Source organism: Chamaea fasciata, unplaced genomic scaffold (assembly GCF_029207755.1).
Source record: "Chamaea fasciata isolate MVZ Bird 193981 ecotype frontalis unplaced genomic scaffold, bChaFas1.0.hap1 SCAF_4, whole genome shotgun sequence".
NCBI classification, from domain to species: domain Eukaryota; kingdom Metazoa; phylum Chordata; class Aves; order Passeriformes; family Sylviidae; genus Chamaea; species Chamaea fasciata.
Genome location: NW_027094089.1, coordinates 39,382,672 through 39,391,068, shown reverse-complemented (window position 1 = coordinate 39,391,068; position 8,397 = coordinate 39,382,672). Strand labels below are relative to the sequence as shown.

Genomic DNA, 8,397 nt, shown 5'->3' with positions numbered 1-8,397 from the left:
TTTATTAATAAGAATTTAGAAGGGTAATGAATGTGTATTTTTGATTATACCAGAGGGGTAAGATTTTTTTGTAACACTTAAGCCACCAAGCCTGAAGCTATGGGAAGGGGGTCACCTTGTGACCCTTTTAAGAAAAAAAACTGTTAACTTTCTGTTTTCTTATCCAACTGAAAAGAACCAGAAAACCTCAAAAGAAGATTTATATTCATGTTACCAGACTATGTGGAGACACCCACAGAATAAATCTACTAGATATGATTATCGGGGATACTTAAAACAGATCAAAAAGGAATGTCTGATTACCATCTATTGAATATTCAATACGGTGCTCCTTAAAGATACAAGTCCTAAAGGGTGAGGGGGGCGACAGGCAGATGTGGTGCCAAGTCCCCCCTCGGCCGAGAAGCTTGGTTTATTCTGTCTCCTATTCTGTCTATTTTTTTATTTCTATTAAACTTATAAAATTCTAAAAGAGAGTGGAACTTGTTTTTCACAATTTGGGGGCTCTTGCCGGGATATACCTCGTCTCTGAAACCCCGGGAGATCCAGAGCGAGGAGGGTGCCCCCGCCTGACTTTTGGCGGCCTTGCTTTGTTTGTCTTTGTGAGAATTGGAGATCGCAGGTCATACACCCGAAGAGACAAGAAAGGAGACAGAAAAAACAAACAACAACAAAAAAAGCAAGTAAGGAAAAAGGAAAAGGCTCTCTAAAACTGCAGTATTTTTTTGCTCCGTAAAAACTCGTGCACGAAGAAGCTAAGAAAGAAAAAGGATTGTAAGTATTTCTTAGGAGAGCGGGTTAAAGGGAGTCTGTGTGGTGTGTGAATGAGAAGCTGGCTGGGTCCCCCAGACTGGTGAAACGAGTGTGGTAGCTTCTTAAGCTGCGGCTCCATTCTCTCGCGAGGGAGGTGGCCAGCACGGAGGTGAAGCGAAAGATGAAAAAGGAGAGAAAGTGACCCCCGGGTGGCTGGGATGGGGTCCCAGGGACCCCTCAGGAAGGGAGCCGATAGTTTTCCTATACAATCCACTGGGAAAACGGGATAAAAAAGAAGGGGGGGGGGGAACCCCCAAATGTTGCCGGATTGAAGGTTACTTAACCTAAGAGCATCCGGAGAGTGGCCAAATATATGAATCTTTTTTTGCCAGATTGAGGAAAAAGCACAAAAGGCTAGGGGTGTTAAGATTCAAGACACCTGGGCTTTAAAAAGCTGCCAAGTTCAGAAACACTAGAGGCTTAAAAAGTGTGATAATCCAAGAGCATCTGGAGGTGAGTTAGTTAAATGCCTATAGGTAAATATTAAACAGTAAAAGAGGGTACCATTTTCTTGTATTGTTTACTTGTGTTGTCCGGTTGTGAATGGGGAAGAGTGAGAAAATAAATAAAAAATTGTGTAAGGGGGTGAATGAGTGTATATGTAATATAGACTGTTGATTTAAGTTTTTCTTTTGGGGGAAGAAGGTGCATGGTATTGTACTGTTGAGAGAAAGAGTTTTCTGTGCCTTGGGACAGCAAGGAAGGTGGTGTTCAGGCAGTAAGGGAAAGTAAAAAAAAAACAACAACAACAACAACAACAACAAAAAAACACCACAACAGAGACCAAGCGATAAATAGATACAGTCCTGAAAATGAGACAGAACGCCAGTAAAAATCAGGGTTCAGGAAAAAAAGAGTTGCCAGCAGAAACACCCCAAGATAGCCCTTTGGGGGTTTTATTAGCGAACTGGGATATGGATCCTAGTGTAAGAAAAAAAGACAAAGTAAAGATGATTCAGTACTGCATGATAGAATGGACAGAAAACGAAATAAGATCTGACCACGTTTATTGGCCTAGATATGGTTCTTTTGAAGGGTGGATTTGTCAGGCTTTAAACATATTTGTAAATTCAAAAGAACCGCTAAATCCGGAGGAGAAAATATGCTGCCTGTTGGGAGAGGAGACATGGACCCTATGGGGATAAGAATTTTTTAAATATCAGAAACTCCAGAGACAGACCAAGAAGAGGAAAAAAAGAATAAAAGGCTTAGCTGTCCTAAAAATATTGCCTCCTCTGCCAGCCGCCCCGCATTCCCCCGCTCCCGCGCCGCTCTCTCCCCCGCCTCCGCCGGCCGCCCCCCGTACGCGGCCATCCCGCCCGGCCCGGCCCGGCCCGGCCCGGTACCGGCGGCTGCCCCCCGCACGCTGCTCCCACACCGCTGGCTGCACAGCCGTTCACGGCCGCCGCGCCTGGGTTTGCTCCGGCCCAGGCCGCATGGCCGGGGCCCGCTCCGTTAGACATGTCGGGACACGTGCCAGCCCCAAGTACGCCGGCATAACCTGCGGCAGCTCCGCGAGAAACCCCGCCTGTCCCAGCCACAGCCACTTCAGCCACCCCTCCGCCGCCCGCATTCCCCGAGGCTTCTCCGGCTGTCCCGGCCCCAGCAGCTCCGCCCTTGATGACTCCGGCTGTGCCGAGTGCACCCAGCAAAGACCACGTTCAAAAACCCCGTCCTGCCGGCGGTTCCGGTCGCAGCCCCCGCCAACCCCCTCCCCTTCCTGTCGGACCCAGCCCCGGGGCGGACCCCTGCCCCAGCCCTCTGTCACTGCCAGTCCCCGCAACCCCTGCCTTGGCCATCGTCCCCTCAGTAACGACCGCCACTGCTGGCCAGGGGGCTTCTCCTCTTAAAGGGGAAACTCCATACCAACAAAAGGATAAAAAAAAACAACAGGAAAGCTGGGATAAAGGAATTAATTTTTTCCCATTACGAAAAGTTCCTATGGGAGGGGGGAGCACAGGGTTTGTAAATGAACCTTTGACTTCTTCAGAAGTCAGAAATTTTAAAAAAGGAACTTAATGGGTTGTTGGAGGATCCTGTAGGTGTTTCAGAGCAACTAGACCTTTTCTTAGGACCGAATTTTTTTACTTGGGCTGAGTTACAATCAATTATGAAGATTATTTTTTTTCCAGGAAGAAAGGCAGATGATTAGAGCTGCTGGAATAAAGATTTGGGAAAAGGAAAACCGGCAGAGAGAACCGGGAGACCAAAAAAATTGCCAATAGAACCTCCAAATTGGAATCATAATGATGAGGCAGGACAGAGATCTATGAATGATTATCATAATTTGATAATTGAAGGAAAAAAGGAGGCTGTACCACGAGGGCAGAATGCCAGGAAAGCCTTTGAAGGACAGCAGGGAAAAAAGAAACACCAACAGAATGGTTAGAAAGAATCAAGAGAAATATGAAACAATATTCAGGAACAGATCCTGATACACCTCCTGGACAAATGTTGGGGAAGATGAATCAGGGAGACCTTATAAATATGATTGTTTAGCAAAAGATTCTGAAAATATGAAACTTATAATCGAAATAGAAATGGAAGCTTACTTTGAGTTGTAAGATACTGAGTCTTAGTTACTGCATTGTAAGAAGGACCTCGCTCTCTATTCCTGGCTCATACTTCTTCCTCTCTGTTCCTTGCTCTCTAGCTCTCTTACCTCTTCCCCCTGCTCTCTGACCCCTGCCACCTGGCTCCCTCGCTGCCTTCTCTCTTAACTCATACCCCCTTGTTCATCCTCTCGCTCTCTCTGGGACTTCCCTTCAGCCGAGGCTGGTGGCTGAAGGCAAGGCCCTTTTTATCCACGACCCATGCAATAAAACCACGTATTCTAGAATATCTCAGGTCAGCAGAATTCCTTCTATCTCAGGTCAGCAGAATTCCTTCTCCCTGCCTTCCGCGGATGATCCTACAGACAGGCTTTATTAAGAGTTAATTTTGTTACTCATGCCTGGTCAAATATTAGAAAAAAAAGCTGAAAAAAATTGAAGACTGGCACGAGAAAACATTAAATTATTTATTAAGGGAGGCCCAAAAGGTTTATGTTAAAAGGGATGAAGAAAAAGCAAACAGAGAAGCAAAGATTATGGTAGCCATGATGCGAGAAAGTAATTTCCAAAAACAATCAAAGCCCCCGGGTACCGCTCCTAGATATTCAGGTCTTAGAGAGAGGGAATAGGGAAAAAACAGAGCCCCAGTATTAGCAAAATCCCAGGAGCAATTTAAGCGGGCCTGTTTCTTTTGCAGGGAGGAAGGACAATACAAATGTGAGTGTCCTCACCGAAAAAAAAAAGGATTTGAAAATTTTCAGGGAAGTAAACCAAGAAGAAGAATAGGGAAGTCATAGGCTCTATATTTTAGGGGACAAATACCATCAAGAGCCTGTGAGAACTTTAAAAGTGGGTCCCCAGGAGGAGGAACTAGAATTTGTTGTAGATACAGGTGCCAAGAGGACATGCTTATTAAATATTCCCACAGGTTATAATGTAAGTAAAGACACTGCAAAGGTGTCAGGGGCAAAAGGAGAAAGTTTTACAGTTCTTGTTATTAAAAATGAGGTGATAGAAACTAAAATTTGGATGGGAGATGTCTTATTGGTCCCTGGGCAGGTAGTAATTTATTAGGAAGAGACTTGCAAGTAGAATTGGGAATAGGGGTCATACCACAAGAAGGGAAAATAACAGCTAAGATTTTAAAACTTGACCAAAAGGATGAAGATAAAATTCACAAAGAAGTTTGGGCTGGAGAAGTAAACAGGGGAGGATTAAACATAGACCCCATAAGGGTCACAACTGAAAGAGAAGAATGTCCTATACGTGTACATCAGTACCCTATATCCTTAGAAGGGCGAGAAGATTTGAAGCTGGTAATAGAAGGACTAATAAAGGATGGGATATTAGAACCTTGTATGTCCCCTCATAATACCCCTATTCTGCCAGTAAAGAAGCCTGATGGGAATTACAGATTAGTGCAAGACCTACGGGAGGTTAACAAGAGAACTCGAACCCGGTACCCAGTGGTACCCAACCCTTATACTCTTCTAAGTAAGGTCCTGCCCCAGCATCAGTGGTTTAGTGTGGCAGATCTAAAAGATGCTTTCTGAGCTTGTCCATTAGCCAAGGAAAGCTGAAATATCTTTGCCTTTGAATGGGAAGGTTCTTTTCAGGTACTGCTGACAACTGAGGCTGCGATCCGGACCAGAGAACGAGGGTGGATCCACGCTAGCGGAATCAAAGGACCCGTGGAAGAACCAAAGGAATGGACTGTAACATCTAAACCAGGTGATCCCAAATTGACTCTTAAATGAGGACTGGGTAGTAATGAACTGGGGAGAATCTGAATGACCCAAGAAATATACAAAAAATCACACTTAGTTGGGAAATAAGGCCAAGTTTATATCAGCGGTTTCAAGTTCAGCCTGAAAGAATTTGGAAACACCTCCATTATCCCCCGGGAGGAATACTTCCACTTCAAACAAGAGGACCAGGATTGTTTTGGTCAGAGGATTCTCATATTCATGCCATAGCTTGTGATTTATGCACAGAAGAAGAGGAACAACCACCTCCATCACAATTATACTACATACCCTGTTTGATTCATCCTAATACTGGACATGTTAGCTGAGTGAAATGTAAATGTTAAATTGTAGAAAATTGGTATTGTAATTCACAAAAGTAACGCTCTTATTGTATAAAGTGCTGAGTGACAAATCTATTCCCCATCCCGGTAGAACTAAGAATAGCTCAAGTAGTAACTTTGCTTTGAGTATGGGAATTACTAGTGCCTGTTGAGTGAGAAAATACCTGAGGAACAGTGGCAAATTACAGTTAAGAAGTGTCAAAGGCAATTTGCCTGGAAATTAATAAAAAGGAAGTGACAAGGAAATAGAGGGCAAGACTGGGTTGGCCACTGTACTTGCCACCAAGAAGATCATATGCTCCTGCTGTGGGCTGCAACCCCGTAGGCATGGAGGGTGGAGGTATAAGCCCTACCAGACCTCTGTTATTCCTTTTTCTGTCACTTGTTCTTGGCCTTTTCCCTTATGGGATAACAGCAAAGTCATGCCACCCATGCTATCGAAAGCTGTATATGGAAAGACACCGAGGTTCCTTTCTTATTACACATACCCATATCAACAGTCACTGTTATAACCCATCCAAATTAAATAATTGTATGCATAATGGGGAAAAAATATTGGATTGCGGAAAATCTGGGAACCAGTGGTGACAGGTTGGGAAGTAAGTGTCCAAAAGGGGAAAGATGGATTTGTTTCACATACACTGTTGGGAGCACCGCCCAAGATTTAGTAAAAGAGCAACTAGTGAGCAAAAAGGCAAAGCTAGCACAGCAATCAAACCCTGAACCAATTTCACTCCAAGATTTGTATACAAAATTGGACCAGCAACTAGAAAAAGAAATAGATATCTCAAGACTGGGAAAAAACCTGTTTGTGGAATTGGGGGAAAGAATAAGTAAGGAACTTAACATAACCAACTGTTGGGTCTGTGGAGGGGCTCTGATGTCAGAAGAATGGCCATGGAAAGGCAGTAGCTTAGGCCCAGTTGAACTCGTTAAGTGGAACCAGACAAATATAAAAGGGGAAAACCGACCGGAAGGGTGGATGTTAAGCTCAACAGTAATAGGAGAAGAATGTCTCTGGTGCACTGGAAAAAAAAACTTTCTTAATGAAGTGGGAAACATTCCCTGCAAAAGATATAAGGTGAGCAATGGAACTTTTACATGGTGGATCCCAGAGAAACCAGCTTGGTATTGGACTCAAAAGAAAATGAAAAAGGGAAATTGTAAATATAATAACAAAGTTGGACTTTTTCAATGTAATGATACAGAAAAAAATCCTTATTTTGGGATCCCAGAAATATCCAAATTTTGGGAGAATATAAATTAACAAGAAAATTATTATTGGAAAGCACCAGATGGCTTATTTTGGGTATGTGGAAAGAGAGCATACCCAAGACTCCCCCCTAGGTGGAAAGGGAGTTGCACTTTAGGAATTATACAACCAAGATTCTTTCTTTTACCAGGGCCAAAGGGGGATCAATTAGGGATACCAGTTTATGAGGACTTGAAAAGAAGTAAGAGGGATGTGATTGGAGGATTCCAAAAATGGGGGAATGATGAATGGCCCCCTGAACGCATATTGGAAACATATGGGCCAGCCACCTGGGCACAGGATGGGAGTTGGGGATATCGGACCCCAATTTATATGCTGAACCACATTGTAAGACTCCAAGCTGTTGTAGAAATAATAACAAACAAAACGGTCAGGCGTTGGAGTTAATATCAAGTCAATGCCAAACAAGAGCAGCAGTATATCAAAATAGGTTGGCTTTAGATTATTTACTAGCTGAAGAAGGGGGTGTTTGTGGAAAATTTAATACATCAGATTGTTGTTTGAAAATAGATGACAACGGGGATGCTGTTTTGGATATAGTCAATGATATCAGAAAAATAGCCCATGTACCAGTCCAAAAGGGGGAATCAATGCTAAAAAGAAGTTGGTGGGATAACTTACTGGGAATAGAATGGTGGATAAAACTAGGATTTTTTTCTCTTATGTGCTACTGCTGGACTGATATTTCTTCCTTGTTTAATCCCTTGTTTTTTTCAGCTGATCACAAATGTAGTTCAAGGTATGCAAGTGGTAACAATGCCTACAGACCCAAAATTGACTACATCCGGAACAGCACAAAAGATCATAGTGTTAAAGAAACAAAACAATATGAAGGACCCCTTTGAAGAAGCAAAACTGATCTGTGAAAAAAAAGAACGAAGAATGGAGGCCAGAAAACAAGGAAAATGGCTCAAGCCAAATGAGTTATAAAAAAAGAAAAGAGAGGATTGTTATAAGTGTATACTATGTAGTTGGCTTTTCGCATAACTATTATAATTGTACTGTATTATGTTTTTATTATTAAGAATTTAGAAGGGTAATGAATGTGTATTTTTGATTATACCAGAGGGGTAAGATTTTTTTGTAACACTTAAGCCACCAAGCCTGAAGCTATGGGAAGGGGGTCACCTTGTGACCCTTTTAAGAAAAAAAAACTGTTAACTTTCTGTTTTCTTATCCAACTGAAAAGAACCAGAAAACCTCAAAAGAAGATTTATATTCATGTTACCAGACTATGTGGAGACACCCACAGAATAAATCTACTAGATATGATTATCGGGGATACTTAAAACAGATCAAAAAGGAATGTCTGATTACCATCTATTGAATATTCAATACGATGCTCCTTAAAGATACAAGTCCTAAAGGGTGAGGGGGGCGACAGGCAGATGTGGTGCCAAGTCCCCCCTTGGCCGAGAAGCTTGGTTTATTCTGTCTCCTGTCTATTTTTTTATTTCTATTAAACTTATAAAATTCTAAAAGAGAGTGGAACTTGTTTTTCACAATGTCCAAGTGGTTACTAGAAGCAACCAATGAAACTGAGCAGACATCTCCTTGTACCAGTGGAGAGTTAACTCTGGTAATGGGTGGAAAAACCACTGCAGCCTGTGGGGAAGTATTTAATGTCTGTTCTCCTGTGTAATTCTCAGCAACACAGTAAAAGGAACACA

The 8,397-nt window shown here is 42.7% G+C and overlaps 1 long non-coding RNA gene across 1 annotated transcript; it reads left to right on the top strand.

Moving 5' to 3' along the window:
* Positions 1–387: 387 nt before the first annotated feature.
* Positions 388–8,166, top strand: LOC136288336 (uncharacterized). Its single transcript, XR_010720504.1, has 3 exons — positions 388–774; positions 4,971–5,096; positions 7,445–8,166. It is a non-coding gene; the product is annotated as an uncharacterized lncRNA (long non-coding RNA).
* The last annotated feature ends 231 nt before the right edge of the window (positions 8,167–8,397 follow it).